Source organism: Scylla paramamosain, chromosome 32 (genome assembly GCF_035594125.1).
Source record: "Scylla paramamosain isolate STU-SP2022 chromosome 32, ASM3559412v1, whole genome shotgun sequence".
Taxonomy (NCBI): domain Eukaryota; kingdom Metazoa; phylum Arthropoda; class Malacostraca; order Decapoda; family Portunidae; genus Scylla; species Scylla paramamosain.
The window spans coordinates 302,501-320,000 of NC_087182.1; the positions used below are offsets into that span (position 1 = coordinate 302,501).

Consider the following 17,500-nt stretch of genomic DNA (forward strand, 5'->3'; position numbering starts at 1 on the left):
TCTCGTCTAATCTTTCTCCCTGTCATTCTCTTCTTTCACCTTCCCTCCATCCCTCGTCTTTTCTCTCTCGTCAACTTTTCTCTCCTCCGTCTTCTCTATGCCTTCTTTCATTCCTCTTTCATCTCTCCCTCCTCTTCTTCGTTTTCTTTCTCTTTCATCTCTTTTTCATCCCATCTCTCCCTTTTCTCCTTACTTTTATCGTATTCTCTCTTTCCTTTCTCTTTTTCTGTTCATTTTTTCCCTCCACCTTACTTCCTTCTCTTACCTTTTCCCTCCTTTCCTCCCGACCCTTACCTTTTTCTCTCTACCTTTTCTCTCCTTCCATTCCTCCCTCCTTCTTCTACCTCCCCTTTCTCTTTCCCTCCCTTCACCCTTCTCTTGTCACCTTCAGAAGTTAACAGAAAGAAAACCTCGGAGACAGTGATAGAAATTCAGTCCAACCAACACACACACACACACACACACACACACACACACACACACACACACACACACACACACACACACACACACACACACACACACACACACCACACACAGTGGGACCGACTCATCGTCACGCAGACGCACGTCACTTAAACCTTCAGGGGATCATTTTTAGTTATTTTTAAGGCTTTTCTTTTCTTTTTTTTTTTTCTTTTTTTTTTTTTACCTTCCTCCTGCCCACTAAACTGTCGTTCGCTCGATCCTGTTAACTGTTTTTTCTTTTTTATTCTGATTACGAATTCTGTCTGAGGCTCTCTCTCTCTCTCTCTCTCTCTCTCTCTCTCTCTCTCTCTCTCTCTCTCTCTCTCTCTCCTCTCTCTCTCTCTCTCTCTCTCTCTCTCTCTCTCTCTCTCTCTCTCTCTCTCTCTCTTGTTAAGCACCATTGAGAAGAAAATACATTCAAAAGTAAAATGAAATGATGATGTAAATGTTATTATTGTAGTAACGGTGAAGCGGCACTAATAGTAGTAGTAATAGTAGTAGTAGTAGTAGTAGTAATGGTAGTGGTAATGGTAGTGATAGTAGCTGAAGATACTACCACCACCATCACTAATACAGGCTGAATGAAAGACTGGAAAAGTGTTGGTCTGGAAGGAGGGAGCGAGGGAGGGAGGGAGGGAAGGTCATCTTACTGGAAATTATCTCTGCTGTGTTATCTTTTCCAGTCTTTCCAACACTCTCTTGATGGAAAGTCACTGTCGCGCCATCACATCAAGCTGCATGCACTGCCGCTATTCGTCATCTCAATCACCGCTAACTCGCCCAACTTTCCCATTCCTAACTATGCATTCGTAAAATTTACTGAAAGTCAGTCGGTAACTCCTGTAACTCGCTTCTTAGATTTAATGAACGTCAGTCAGTCACTCGCTTTCAAAATTTAATGGACGCAAACTTGTCACTCGCTTCTAAGATTTACGACGATGTTTATTGAGAGCTTCAATTTTTGCGTCCTTATGTGTTTTTAGTGAAGAGCGACAGTGTAACTAAGTGCTCTAAGTTGAATCCTTATTATTCATTTACATATTTATTAGTGCAAAATCAAGACATGACATGCTTTCGTAATTAATCATTCGTGAATTGTTTACTAGTTTTGTTTATCTGGAGAAGTAACGCTTTTTAATCTAATATGCATTCATTATCATTCAATTTCTACATGAATTGAAGAATTAGAAATGGCAGTGTGTGTGTGTGTGTGTGTGTGTGTGTGTGTGTGTGTGTGTGTGTGTGTGTGTGTGTGTGTGTGTGTGTGTGTGTGTGTGTGTGTGTGTTGTCCAAAGTGTGTGCCTGCCCCGCCGTCCAGCCGTCCAGCCGCCTGCGTGTGTGCGTGCGTGTGTGTGTGCGTGTATGAGTGAGGGGGAGGAAGGGAAGGAGGAAGGAAAGGAGGGGGAGGGAATCAGGGAGGGAGGAAGGAGGGGGAACCTAGCGAGGCGACAGACCACATCCAAGTCAACTTCACCTGCACTATTTTTTCCCCCGCGCCGGGATGGGACGTGCTGTGGTCTGGCGCGGGAGTATTTCACTGGCGGCGAGGTGTGTGCGAGGGGCGAGGGGCGTAGGAGTGTGTACTAGGGGCGGGATATGTGCTAGGGGCAGGATATGTGCCAGTGGCGAGAGGTGTAGAGGTGTGTGCTAGGGGCAGGGTATGTCTTATGATTGAGGTGTGTGCTAGGACGAAGTGTGTCCGAGGGGCGAGAGGCAAGGGACGAGGGATGAGGCATGAAGGAAGGTAAGGTGCTTGGCAGAATGGACTGCGGCTCCTTCACAACCCTCTGTCCTGCTAGAGAGAGAGAGAGAGAGAGAGAGAGAGAGAGAGAGAGAGAGAGAGAGAGAGAGAGAGAGAGAGAGAGAGAGAGAGAGAGAGACTGTTAGCTTCATACATGACTAAAAATTACGTAACCTGCTGTCAGTCATACAACCCTCCCACTCCCCCATCTCCCCAAAGAAAAAGAAAGAAACGAAGAAAGAAAAAAAAAAAAAAATATATATATATATAACACCATCACTGCTTCTCACAGAATATGCCGTAAGATTTAAATTTGGATGTTGTGAATGGCGTCGGTTCTGGATGACAAGTTGGGGAGAGCTCTGGGTGTGTCCGTGACGGTGTGGAGTCAGGAGGTGAACGAGGTGGAGAGGTGGAGCAGGTTGGGTGGGATGTGGAAGAGAGAGAGAGAGAGAGAGAGAGAGAGAGAGAGAGAGAGAGAGAGAGAGAGAGAGAGAGAGAGAGAGAGAGAGAGAGAGAGAGAGAATGTTAGTGGTCAAGGTGTGGAGTGGAGGGAAGTGGAAGAAATCATTTTATGTGGAGAGTGTGGAGAAAGTTTGAGTGAGTGTGAGATTGTGAAGTGTGTGTGTGTGTGTGTGTGTGTGTGTGTGTGTGTGTGTGTGTGTGTGTGTGTGTGTGTGTGTGTGTGTGTGTGTGTCCATTTCTCTCGTGTATTGTTATTCCGCCGCCCACGAAAGATACCCATGAAATTAAAGGTTTTGGGGGAGGAGCCGCGTGAAGACTCGTTAATGAGTGTTTTGTGGAACTCCGGCCAGCAGTAGCCTTGTGTTTGGTGGTGGTGGTGGTGATGATGATGATGATGATGATGATGATGATGATGATGATGATGATGCTCTCTTCCCTTCCCTTCCTTTCTTCAATCATTTTTCCTTCCCTTCCTTTCACTTCTTCCGTCCCTTTTCTTCCCTCTTCATCCCCTTCTTTCCCTCATGTCATTCTGCCAGTGTGGTGATGGTGCTGGTGGTTGAGGGTGAAGATGATGGTGGTGGTGGTGGTGATGATGCCCTTTCCTTTCCTTTTCTTCCCTTTCTTTCCCTCCCTTTCCCTTCTTTCCTGTTCTTTCATTCCATTTCTTCCCTTTTCATCCCCTTTCATCCCCTTATTTTCCTCTCATTTCATTCTTCCATCTTTTTCATCTATCTTCTCCTTTCCCTTCATCCCACTCTCCTCTTCTCATTTCTGTTGCCTTTTCTCTCTTTTCCTTCTCTTCTCCCCTCACCTCGTTCCTTCCTTTTCTTCTTTCTTTCTCTTTCTCTTTCTCTTTCTCTTCCTCTCCCCTCCCCTCCCCTCCCCTTCCCTCCCCTTACTTTCCTCCCCTAACACTCACCTCTCATTTCTCTTGCTTTGTCCTCTCTTTTCTGTTTCTCTTCCTCGCTAAGACTCATCAAAAGTAAATGAATATAACTTTTCTCTATTCAGTCACACATTTCAATCATATCAACAGTCAATTCTTGCTTTTTATCCTCTCTTGCCATCACCGATATCCATAACAAGACTAACTCAGGTATTCAGAGATCCATATTTCTTCAGTATATTATTTAATTGCGCAAATCACACAGTGGACAACATAAATCTCTGGGAAGTGATTCACACGATATATCTTATTGAGGTTCACGCGAGAATCCTGTGGTTGGGTGACTCTTTCAAAACAGACAGACAGGCAGACAGACAGAGCTTTCTCTTTTGACTGGACTGGAGTCGAGTTTATCAGTTTTCCCAGTGACCAAGATGGTCATAATTTATATCAGCGACCGAAGAAATCTGAGGTGAAAGGGTACGTTGGGAAGCGTGGGGAAGGTGTGGGGTCTGTGAGAGGACGCGGTTATCTGCGTCAACGGTACGAAAAATGAGGACTTGAAATTTTGTACTCATCATCATTCTTTTCTCGTGTTGCCTATTCATCACTCAGCGATTGGGGCTTGCCCTGCCGGGAGGACTAGGAAGGTGGGGGTAACATCTGTCGTTCTGGGAGATAGCGGAGATAGTGGAGATAAGGCTGGAGGTGTGCTGTGTCCCTCGTGGCTCAGTGTTCTCGCTACAGTCTTCACGCAAGCCACGATTCTTGCTGAAAAAAAATAAAATAAATAAAACTGTAGCCTTGCGTTGTGTTGCGAAGTCACAACAGATAGCGATCCAAGCACGTGTTGTTTTGCCAGAGCGGGACTGAGTACAGACAGCAGCACCAAGGCGGCTGTCCTGCACACGTAACAAGACATTGCAGGTCCTGAGGTTTTGGTCGGCAAGATGTGTGTGTGTTCCTGGCCGCCTAGTGCGCCGCCATTACCGCCGCTCCCCCGCTGTTTGTTCCCGGGATGTGCCGCCCACTCGTGTCCTTCAGGTCAACACTCGCTAGGGAAGATATTGAGGGTTAGTGCAGCCCATCTCTCATGACGAGTTAACCTTAGCGTGAGGAGGCCATTGAGCACGTGTGAATGGGGGCGGGACAGCCAGGCCCTCCTGCTGCCCTGCTTCCTGCGGCACCCATCCTGTAATGATTGCTTGTATTACAGGAATACTGCGGGGCTGACTCTTCATAAAGATAATTGTTCTTCTTGTTTGATAACGAAACTTACGAGACGAAAAGATTTGTCTCACTTCACAGCTGTAACTGTGCAGCCAAACAATTGATGATTGAGTGCCACGCACTGCCTGTGATCTGTGCTTGTTGAAACTTCGTCAAAGTGGAAAAGTGTGCACGTCGGCGTGGTGGATCGAAGTGGAGTAGGTGGAGGAGAGGCGGCCCCTCGTGTCGGCTGTTTTTGGCGGGGCCAGCGGAACGGTGGAGCGCGGGGAGGAAGGCGGGCAGCACGCGGCGGGCGGCGAGGGCGAGGCTTCTACCAGCTGCGGGGGTGGCGCAGGACAGGCGAAGGGTGAGGCGCGGGGCGCGGTTGTGGAAGGAGAGGCCGCCGCGGGGGGCCTCGGAGCAGGTGATTGGAGCAGAGACTCGGGCGGGGAGGTGGATGTGGTGGCGGCTCACTTCCGGGGCATGCTCAGCCTCGCCGACGAGGTGACCGACGACTGGGCCTTCCTTAAGGATTTCCTGGGCCTCAAGCCGCCCCACATCCGGGACTCTGAGACAGGTGAGCTCACCACGCTCCGCCCGCACGCCCAGAACCACCCCCCCCACCCCCACGGTTCAGGTGGTGCCGCAGCTCACTCCGCCCTCCCCCTCCCCCAATATCCGCCCTCCTCAGGGCCTGCTGTCCCTCTCCACTCCCCCACGCCTCTCCCGTGCCACCGCCCTCCACCACACCCCTGCCCTCCATCTCCACCTTGGTGCGCTACACCCCCGCCTCGTCGCCGTGCGTCAGCAGCGTTGGGTCCGAGAGCCTGCCTGGGCCCGGGACGCATCTGGCGCCGCCGCTCACTCCAGAGGACGGCTGTCGTAGCCTCGATACCCTTCCCGACCCACACCAGTTTTCTGACAGCGACTCGAGTTGTGTGGTCCCTTCGGAGGGCAGCGCCTTCCGCTCTGTGGCGCCCTCGCCCGGCGACCTTCAGGACACCAAGCCTTCGCCCTCTCTGCTACGGGACCTGCTGGTGCTCGGCAAGCCGCCCAGGTCACAACATGACCAGGTAAACTCTCCCACACCTCAGCTACACAGTTCTAGGCGTTGTAAGTCTTGCAAGGGGCGCTATTCGGGCAGTCCCCGCCCCTCCGCAGCCTCCCAGCAGGGCATCGCTATCTCACGCGCGGCGGCACCCTTTATTTAGACATTTTAGAAGCAGGTCCTCTCCATTCTTTCCATCATACATAATGCAGATATGGTTTCCGTCTCATGTAAAGCATGCAGACAATGTTAGTGGTCGTCATTTCCTTCTACTTGTATTGTCTTGCCATGCACAGAACTCCTCTCACACACCAGAGAGGCTTGGCACAGACTCAACACAGGAAAACAGCGTGGTTCATCTCTTCAAAATGCGCTAGCTAAGGGAACAAAAATACATATAAAAAGTACTGATTAATTACTGATTTAAAAAAAAAAATGAGTAGTAAAGATTTCCGGTATCTTAATCCTCCTTTATTGAAACAGTTCAAGTCGTAGGAAAAAAAAAAAACGCAAAGAATTCCACAGTTTACAAGGAAAGGGATGAGAGAGGAAAGATTCTGGATGACTCTTGCATTATGTCGTAAGGCTCCTCACTGTGTGTTACTGATCGCTTCTTTACAGGAAGTCTTGTTGTGTGGCATCAGCAAGACGAGCCCGAAAACATTGAAAAAAAAAAAAAAACATCCTAACTAATCCGAGTCTTGTATGAAAACACACATTATTTTTATCAGCGTCTTATCGGAGCTTCTCATCAAAACTTTCAAGAACTTGTTTGAAGGTTGATAGTACCGTGATAGCGTAACAAGCACAGTCCTGTTAAGAGAGTTCAAGGTATCGCAAGGGATTTGTCTTGTATACACACCACACCATTTATATTTACACGCATAGTTTTATCGACTGATGTTAAATTGTCGGAAGGAATTTGTCATATGATTTACTTATCAGTGTTAACGATTTTGTACTTCATCTAACTCATGGCGTGTTGGCGATGTGATTAGCGAGCAGACTCGTGGCAAATGGCGTCTGGGATTCGAATCCTCATCCAGGCGTAGACAATTTGTACTTGTCTCCTTGCACGCAGTAGCACCTGCTCAACCAGTAGCGAGTAATTACCGGATTAACATGAGTTGTGACTTCCTCGTGCGGCAGCAGCCTCCACCCATCCCCCCCAAACACACACACACACACACACACACACACACACAGCGCTCTTCCACACCCAGCCTCACTCCACCTGTGTGTGTATGTGTGTGTGTGTGTGTGTTCACGTCGTGGCAGCTGCTGGGTCATATGGCGCCGAGCATAAAAGATATACAAACAAAAAACATACTTTAATATAATTCCCGAAGAAAAAAATAATAATAATATTGAATTGAAGGACAAGAAATGACTGACTGATTGATTTTGCTGTGTGTGTGTGTGTGTGTGTGTGTGTGTGTGTGTGTGTGTGTGTGTGTGTGTGTGTATGTGTGTGTGTGTGTGTGTGTGTGTGTGTGTGTGTGTGTGTGTGTGTTTGTATGTGTGTGTGTGTGTGTGTGTGTTTGTATGTGTGTGTGTGTGTGTGTGTGTGTGTGTGTGTGTGTGTGTGTGTGTGTGTGTGTGTGTGTCTGAGACAGTGCACAAACACCTGTTGCGGGAGATTAGAAACTGGCTGCTCGAGGTCTAAAATCTGGTCTTACTATGAAATAACATATCATGGAGATTATTACTGGAAGTGTTACGCCCTCCCACCCCCCCAAAAAAAAAAAAAAAAAAAAACGAAAATTATAAGATGACAACTAACATTCTGATTAAAAACAAGAAAAATTGAAAAAAGTTCACGTGGTAATCCGGTTTGATCCAGAGAGTACTCCTGTCACAAATGTGGACCAAAAAGTAGCATATAACTGAATAACGTCTTGAAACACCTTGGGGGGAAAGGAAAATAATGGTATGTCGTTAGAAAGGAATACAAATGTAGATCCAAAATAACTGCTCAATATTTCCACACAAATACGTGAACCTCAGTGCCTCATGATGCTCCAGATCCAGGAATGCAATACGGGGCTTAGGGACTGAGATTTTCGGCGGACCTTTTTTTCCCCACACACTTTATTTATTTATTTTTATTTTTTTTAAGCTGTTAGCTAGTGCCCCTCTTACTTAGAATTAAAAAAAAAAAAATACCCTTCAACATTCCTGTTTTACTTCACCCTTCACACTGCAGGGTGACGGAAGTATGCACAGCACCTCACACACACACACACACACACACACACACACACACACACACACACACACACACACCACACACACACACACACACATACATGTGAAGCAAAAGAGCGTAGCGAAGACTTTCTCCAGAACACCTGGTTATAAATAGCTGCTTTTTGTTCACAGATATACCCCTCTCTTTTCTCCCTCCCTTTCGCTCCCCCTTCCCCCCCTTAGCGGTGACTGTAGCTTACGTGTAGTGTGAGTTAAGGGGTTCTAAAGGGCGTGAGAAGCTCTCCGCCTCTTTTCCTTCCCTGTTTCCTCTTCCCTTTCCTCCTCCCTCTCCCTTTGTTTTCATTTCCCCATCCTGGCTTTTTTTTTGTACTCGTTTTCCTTGCTCTAATATCCTTTTTTATTTGATTTGTATATTTTTATTCAATTTGTTATTTATGTATTTTATGTTCAGAATATGATAAATGAAATTATGGTTATGCGGAGAATGAACTGACAGACAGACAGACAGGTAAAAAGATAGACAGACAGACAGACAGACAGATAGATAAGCAGATACATACATACATATACACGTAAATCATACATACACAGATACATAAAAAGATCATAGATCAATAGATAGATAGATTGCTAGACTGATACTGAAAATAACATTGTAGGAGTTGATAGATTTTCATGAAGGAGGAATGAAAGAGTGTGTGTGTGTGTGTGTGTGTGTGTGTGTGTGTGTGTGTGTGTGTGTGTGTGTGTGTGTGTGTGTGTGTGTGTGTGTGTGTGTGTGCCCGCGCGTTATCAGGGAGAGTGAGAGAGTGGCACTATACTCAATCTACCCGGTAATGTAACCACAGATAACGCTCTCTCTCTCTCTCTCTCTCTCTCTCTCTCTCTCTCTCTCTCTCTCTCTCTCTCTCTCTCTCTCTCTCTGTCTGTCTTTGCTACTCTTTTTTTTTTATTCTTCACGTTCCTTTCTTTAAACTTCCTTCAATCTTTCCTCTTTCACATTTTTAGCTTATTTTATTTCTATTCAGTTTTATCGTTAATATTAATGCAATCGCGCTTTTCATCAGTAAATCAGCTACTTTCTTTATCTCAGGTAAATAGGACAGAATTCAGATGAGTCTACCTTTTCGCATGTAACTTAGACGAAACTCAGGTGTTCCTCCCGCAGATAATTACTGAAACACCTTAGCCTTTTTGACCTCCTCTATCTGAAACCTCCGGACGCCCTTCAGGTCTGGCTGCCCCCTTATCTATAACAATGTATAGTTTAGGCTTAGTTTTATCAATAGTCTTTAATGTTATCTCTTACATAGGCTGGGACATTTTTTCTTTGTAATTTTATTTATTATTTTCATTTTATTTTTTTTTTTATATGTTAGTTTGGTGAGATTTGCGTGTTTTGTGTTTGGTTATTAATTTTGTATTTCTTAATTCTCTCTCTCTCTCTCTCTCTCTCTCTCTCTCTCTCTCTCTCTCTCTCTCTCTCTCTCTCTCTCTCTCTCTCTCTCTCTCTCTCTCTCTCTCTCTCTCTCGTATCATGTCATTAATTTACACACACACACACACACACACACACACACACACACACACACACACACACACACACACACACACACACACACACACACACACACATATCACATCGCATTCCATTGCGTGTGTACCTTGGGGCTTGGACACACACACACACACAGACACACACACACACACACACACACACACACACACACACACACACACACACACACACAGAGAGAGAGAGAGAGAGAGAGAGAGAGAGAGAGAGAGAGAGAGAGAGAGAGAGAGCACTTCCTGATCATCTTCAAAAAAACAGTTTGGGCATAAAAGCAGTTTTTACAGAAATGTCGCAGCGGAAAGTTTTCCTCGCACATTATATTTCCGTGTCACAAGAAATTTGCCATCTGGTTCTTTCGCTGAGGAAGAAAAGAAAAAAAAACACCGATAGTTTTATATTGAGATAAAAACTTTCTCTCCGCCTTTTTATCTTTAGTGTTGCTTTGTGTGTTTGTGTCTATGTGTGTGTCTGTACGTGTGTGTCTAGTGAGTGCAAGACAAGGGCTCACACACACACACACACACACACACACACACACACACACACACACACACACACACACACACACACACACACACACACACACACACACACTGAAATCAATGTCAATATTTTTTCTCGTTCAGTCCAAAATTACCTATACCTTTTTTTTTCAGCAATTATATTAAAGTATAATTTTTTGTATATATCTTTGTACGCAGCACCTTATGAGTCCTATTATTTTGTATATTTCCATAGCTTCGTTATTCTCCTTAATAACATCACTTGATCAACCCACAAAAGCTACGTTCCTTCATTTATTCCTCTGCACCTTTATCAGTCAATCTCTGTCCTTTTACCTTTTCTAGTTTCATTCTCCTCAACTCGATCCTTGTTCTTTCATCTCCCACAGATTCGCCCTTTCCATAATACCTTCAGTTTATTGACCCACAAAATCTAAATACCTTCCCATGATCCTGTGCACCTCCGCTTACCTTCCATCATCCCGTTCTTTCTCACCACTCCCTCCCATGTCCCGATATTACACCAAGACTTACCACACTGTTGTTTTCTCTTGTTATCAGCGTATTACCAAATGTTCGCGTGCTTCTCAGCTCTCTAGTCCTAACCTGTGACCCTCAGCCATCCCTCGCATGTCTAAGAGTCCACTTGATACCTACCTCGCAGAGATAAGAGGAAAAATATTATCATTGTTCCTCTTGGTTGCTTTTCGTGAGTTTGAATAAAGAGGAAGTACAGAACGAGTGGAATCTCTCTCTCTCTCTCTCTCTCTCTCTCTCTCTCTCTCTCTCTCTCTCTCTCTCTCTCTCTCTCTCTCTCTCTCTCTCTCTCTCTCTCTCTCTCTACCGTCGTAAGGTTTTGCTCGTAATCGTAAAAAGTCCGTAATTAAGTACATTTTTTTCTCTCGAGAGGTAAAAGGAAGTGGAGTACATCTTGAGTCTGCTTGTTTTTGTTTTTGTAAGTATCTGGAGTTAGGTCGTAAGATAAGTAAGATAAAGTAAGATAAGTTGGAAATATGTAGCTGGAGTTTTGATAGTAATGGTAGTAGTAATAGTAGTAGTAGTAGTAGTAGTAGTAGTAGTAGTAGTAGTCACACACACACACACACACACACACACACACACACACACACACACACACACACACACACACACACACACACACACACACACACACACACACTGCCGCTAACTTTCGCCTTTCCGTTCGTGTGTTGACATAATTATAAAGAGTTGTGTTTCATTGCGGCACCCTCAGCAGATGACTTGTTCTGATTATAACTTTGTCTTGCTTTCATGGCGCTTTCTTCTGAGCGCGTCTGATGAGAGGAGAGTTAAGTAGCAGGAATTAATTTATTCCTGCATTTATTTTTTGTCTGTTTTCTCTTTCTGGTGATTGAGTCCGTGTAAACTTTGGGTCAATAACTTCAATAACTTAGCGAGTCACGTTTATATTGATGTGTTGATTTACGCAAGTGTGTTTTCACAGCACTGGCCAATCAAGTAATTCGTAAAAAGCTTCCGTAAACTAGTATCTACCGACTCAATGTACGGTTTGCACAAGGTACGAATTGATATATTTATGTACGAAGATAAGGCTCAGTGTTTGTGTGTGTGTGTGTGTGTGTGTGTGTGTGTGTGTGTGTGTGTGTGTGTGTGTGTGTGTGTGTGTGTGTGTGTGTGTGTACGGAGGCACGTGTCGCTCCAGTGATCAGGAACAAGCCAGTCAGCCTCTTCAAATATATGCACAAGTCCACATATTTGCTAAGGTTTATAATTTCTACCCGGCAGAGGAGAAAAAGTGCGGCTTGACCAAGGTATTTGTAATGCGTCGTTTGCCTTGTTTCCTGTCACCCACCACGCTAGTTGTCCAGTACCGAACGTATCTTTCTTATCTCCTTGCCAGATAACTCACTGGCTCGTATCGCTTTATGTAAACGTACTCTGGTTCTTTTTTTTTTTTTATTCTCTTCGTTGTGTTTAAGTTAGTTATCGATGTGGTGGCTCAGTGGGTTGGGTTAATGAAGCTGTGAGTTCTGTCGCTTGCCGCTCTCAGGTTTTCATTTATTTTTCTTCCATTAAGCGGGAGACTCGTAACTTTTACTGAAGTGACTGAAGTTGCCGGTACATGTTTCAGTAGTTAACAGATGAAGTGAGTTTTTATTTGCTTTTTATTTCAACACACACACACACACACACACACACACACACACACACACACACACACACACACACACACACACACACACACACACACACACACACACACACACACAGTTCACTCATTCAGCCGTGTAACAATAAACCGAAGGACTGACTGACTGACTTTCTCTCATTTCAAGTCCCTGGTCGAGTCGAGTCAGTCTCATTTCCCGCTGGGAGAAAATGTTTTCCTCGATATATTTATTTCACTGACCCCAATACATTCTCGAAAGTCGCGAATGTGCAGCGTCTATTGGATTATGACAGCGACTCCAGCCTCTTACTGAGACAGGTGAAGGCAGTAGACTTTAGGCATTAGAGAAGCGAGAGACCAGGTGCAAATATAAAGAGGCTTAGACTTTTATAAGAAGACGATGCGGGGTAAAATACTTAGTAAGGAGGGAGAGAGAGGGTGAGGCCAGATGGTGGATGCTGAAGAGAAAAGATCTTGGAGTGATGAGGCTTTGGAAGAATAGATTAAGAGAGAAGACGTGTAGAGAAAGAAGATTAGCAGAGAGGACATGAAGAGTTAGTAAGAGACAAGGCTGGAGGTCACGAAAGTAAAGATGGATATGGAGACTGAGAGAAGAAAAAAGTAGCTCGAGATGACTTGGAGAGACCTTGGAGAAATAGAGCAAAAGAGGAGACCTGTAAAGTAAGTTAAGATACCCATTACCGTTAAAAGGCATAAGATCGAGTTAGTTGGAGGTCACAAAAGTACAGCAGAAGGTGAAGACTGAGAGATGAGAAGAGAAGAGATCAAGAAGACTTGGAGAAGCAATGAAGGAGTATAGAAAAAAACCTGTTGAGAAAGCTGCCACTTAGCCTTAGAAGACATAATGGTAAGTTAGTAAGAGACAAGGCTGAGGTCACAGAAGTACAACATGAAATTGAGAACTAAGAGAAAAGAAGATTGATTAGACTTGTCGAGACCCAGAAGGAAGCCGAGGGTTAGAGAGGAAGGCGCCTCGCGTAGAAAACCTTGATGACCGGCTAGGAATTAATGTCAAGGTTGAGGCGTGACAAAAGGTTAAGAGGTGAGCCTTAAGAGCCTGAGTGAGACCAATGAATGTCGGTACCTTTGACGCGCTGGTGATGGCCCGAAGCAAGGAGCGGGGAGTGGATGCAAGTGGAACAACAAGGGTGGACCGCCCGGCGTCAATTAACAGAAGTGGAGGAGGGATAGGCTGGACAGTGGAAGGTGGAGTAGTAGCTGTCAATCTGTACACGTGGACAGAAGGACAGGAGCAAAGGAGCAAGCGAGGAGGGAGATAAGTAGCAGGGAGGGAGGTAGTACTAGTGGTGGCGTTGGTGGTGGTGGTTGATGCATTAGGCTAAGAATCAGATCGCAGGATTGGAGGATTAGTTCATGGGGAAAAAAATAACGATACGTAGATTATGGTACAGGACTGGAGGACTGGAAGAAGACGACAACGACGACGACGAAGAAGAAGAAGAAGAAGAAGAAGAAGAAGAAGAAGAAGAAGAAGAAGAAGAGGAGGAGGAAGAGGAACATTAGAATAAATGAAAACGTTGAACATAAAAGAAAAATAAGATTAGACACAGAATAATGTACGTTAATGAAAAGAAGAGAAGGGAGAGAGAGAGAGAGAGAGAGAGAGAGAGAGAGAGAGAGAGAGAGAGAGAGAGAGTTCGGTTAAGGTTGTCGTTAGAAGGGAAGGAAATAACAGTAGAAGAATGAAACAGCACAAAGCGAAACAAGGCCAACCCAAACACGTATTCAGAAGCCATCTAACTCTCACCTCCAGCGCATATCTCTCCCTTTCTCCCTCCCTCCCTCCCTCCCTCCCACCCTCTCTCACTCCCTCCCTCCCACTCTCCCTCTTTTCCTCTCACACCTCCTCGTACAGCCTTGTCCCACTTCTCCAGCACACACTCCTAAATCTTTGCATAGACTCTTCCTTCTTACCCTTTTCCTCCATCTTTCTCCTCCTCCTCCTCCTCATCATCATCATCATCATCATCATCATCATCATTATCATCATCATCATCATCATCATCTTTTCCATTTTTACTAATGCAATTGCGAATTATGCATTTTATTATCTCTCTCTCTCTCTCTCTCTCTCTCTCTCTCTCTCTCTCTCTCTCTCTCTCTCTCTCTCTCTCTCTCTCTCTCTCTCTCTCTCTCTCTCTCTCTCTCTCTCTCTGTGTGTGTGTGTGTGTGTGTGTGTGTGTGTGTGTGTGTGTGTGTGTGTGTGTGTGTTTTAAGGTGCGTCTGTGTATGCGCCTGTTCAACTTTTAAAACACACACACACACACACACACACACACACACACACACACACACACACACACACACACACACACACACACACACACACACACACAAGGCCGCCAAACACACTCCTAAAATGCTGTTGACATTGCAGCCCAAGCCAAACACTCTGGCTGGCCCACCTCGGGTCCTCACGAGGGGGTTGCATTGTTTTGTTTATTTTCCTACGCGGGTGAAGATGAAGGAGGCGAGGAGAACGGATGAGAATGAACGACGAGAGAAGAGAAGGGATAGCAAGACCCACTGGTTCGTATGCACTGCCTTCTGTACCGTATTTCTTACTGACGTATCAACGTATATTGTCTTCACGTGAGTTAGTGGGTAATATAATGCGTTTGAACAAGTAAATGCCTAGTTTTTTTTTTTTTTTTTTAATGATGCAGTAAAATATCGTTTAAAAAGTAAATCCTTCGTTTTTTTTTCAAGGGAAAGAACATAAAAACATAAGAAAATAAAGTAAGCTGCAAGAAACCATCACGCCTACGCATGGCAGTCTCTGTATGAAATATGCCTACCTGTTTCTTACAAAGCAGCGGCTTTTGAACAAGTAAATCTGTAATGTAGAAAAGAACAAGAGAATGAATTTAGGTAAGAAAATAATTAATCTTTAAGGTATATATATATATATATATATATATATATATATATATATATATATATATATATATATATATATATATATATATATATATATTTTTTTTTTTTTTTTTTTTTTTTTTTTTTTTAGTCGTCCCGTATACTACTGATTTCCTCCTCGAATCTCTACTGATTTTCTACCTGATATTTTTGGAGGGTTTTTATCAGGAGGTAAGTTTGGTCCTGTGGCTGGCTGTAGAAAGATAACAACTGATAACACTGATACCTTCCTAAGCATACCGCTGCCTACATTGAAGGGCTGTGCTGTCGGAAGACAAATATATAGATTGATAGAAGTAGAGATTCACGGACAAGTAAATAGATATACAGATAGATAGATAGATAGATAGATAGATAGAGAGACAGACAGACAGACAGACAGACAGGTAGACAGACGAATAGACAGATAGATGGATAAATAGATAGATAAATAGACCAAGTTTAGTTCTGAAAGTATCAAATAAGCATATTGACAGATGAACAGTTAGATAATTACCCAGATAAATAGATATGTAGATGTACAGATAAACAAATAGGCCAAGTTCAGTAATGAGAGTAACAAATAGATGGATATACAATAGGTAACAATAGTACGACTTTTAAGAAATTTGTGGCCAAGTCGCTGGGGTCGTTGAAGGTGGTGATGGTGGTAGACATGGGGTCGTGGTGGTGGTGGTGGTATTGGTTGTAATTTGCTTTTGTCTCCTTGACCGTGACCTCGTGACCTGTGATGCCACGGAGGTCAAGGAGGAACGTGTCTGCGGCCTCCCTTGTTTGCCCTCACGTGTGTGTGTATGTGTCTGTGTGTGTGTGCGGCGTAGCCTCTAAAATCCTGGTCAACTCAACACACACACACACACACACACACACACACACACACACACACACACACACACACACACACACACACACACACACACACACACATGCATACATACAGACACAGGCTTACGTAATCATTGCGTGGCCTTGGGACTAATGGAGGCTTTCTTTTTTTTTCGTTCCTTCAGAGTCATGAGTCCTGTGTGAGAGAGAGAGAGAGAGAGAGAGAGAGAGAGAGAGAGAGAGAGAGAGAGATGGGGAGAGAGGGAGGTCCTTCATGTAAACGGAAAGGGACAGAGAGAGAGAGAGAGAGAGAGAGAGAGAGAGAGAGAGAGAGAGAGAGAGAGAGAGAGAGAGAGAGAGAGAGAGAGAGATGGGGAGGGAGGGAGGGAGGGAGGGAGAGAGAGGAGAACGTCCTTTCAAAAACAGCACCGTCATCACTAAAGAAAGTAAAGGAAGGAGTAAAGTGAAACAATTACATAGTGCATTACGTACACACAGACAGACAGACAGACAGACAGACAGACAGACAGACAGACAGACACACACACACACACACACACACACACACACACACACACACACACACACACACACACACACACACACACACACACACACACACACACACACACACACACACACACACACACATTAATGGCCACCAAAGCTCCCAGTCAGTTTCCGCAGCCTGCAGACATCAGCGAGGCGGAGGCAAGAAAGTGCATCAGGGAAGCAACACTGCCAGCCAGCCAGGGAACACTTTATGGCGAGCAGTCACGGGACACTCGCAGACAGGACCCGTACTTGGAAACGCTTTGTTCCCTCATTACCACTGTTTTCTAGAACATAAGATACTATAAGTCAGATTTTCATGGTGTTTTTATCCATTAATGATGAGTGTTATTTGTTAAACTATAATTAGTATCATAGAAACACCCTTGAAAGTGTGCATATCTCGCAGACAGGACCCGTACTTGGAAACGCTTTGTTCTCTCATTACCACAGTTTTCAAGAGCCTCAAATACTATTAGTCTGATTCTCATTATGTGTTTTAACTACTTAATGATGTATTCTTTCATAAACTCTCACAAGAATCTCTGCATATCTCTCAGACAGGCCTCGTGCTTGAAAATGCTTTGTTCTCTCATTACGAATATTTTCAAGAGCCCCAAATACGTTAAGTTAACCTCACATGGTGTTTTCGTCCCATTAATGATGAGTATTCTTCGTTAGACTCTCATTACAATCATAACAACGCCCTTGAATGCCTGCATATCTCAGATAGACCTGGTGTTTTGAAATGGTTTGTTCTCGTATTACCTCGTTTTTTAGAGCTCAAAATACTCTTATTGAGATTATCATTATGTTTTGATGAATATTCATACTTAAACTGTTATCAGGATTATGAAAACACCCTTGAAACTCTGCATA

General features: G+C 44.4%; 1 protein-coding gene across 8 annotated transcripts in view; it reads left to right on the top strand.

Moving 5' to 3' along the window:
- Positions 1 to 17,500, top strand: part of LOC135088936 (segmentation protein cap'n'collar-like) — a 136,444-nt gene that overhangs the window by 58,304 nt on the left and 60,640 nt on the right. The window contains exon 1 of one of the 8 annotated variants that reach the window (XM_063984001.1): positions 4,299 to 5,845. The exons of 6 other annotated variants lie outside the window; for them this stretch is intronic. The gene's annotated coding sequence lies outside the window, so the exon portion shown is untranslated. Of the gene's footprint in view, positions 1 to 4,298; positions 5,846 to 17,500 lie in introns of those variants that run through there. One more of the 8 variants, XM_063984006.1, reaches the window with a different exon arrangement.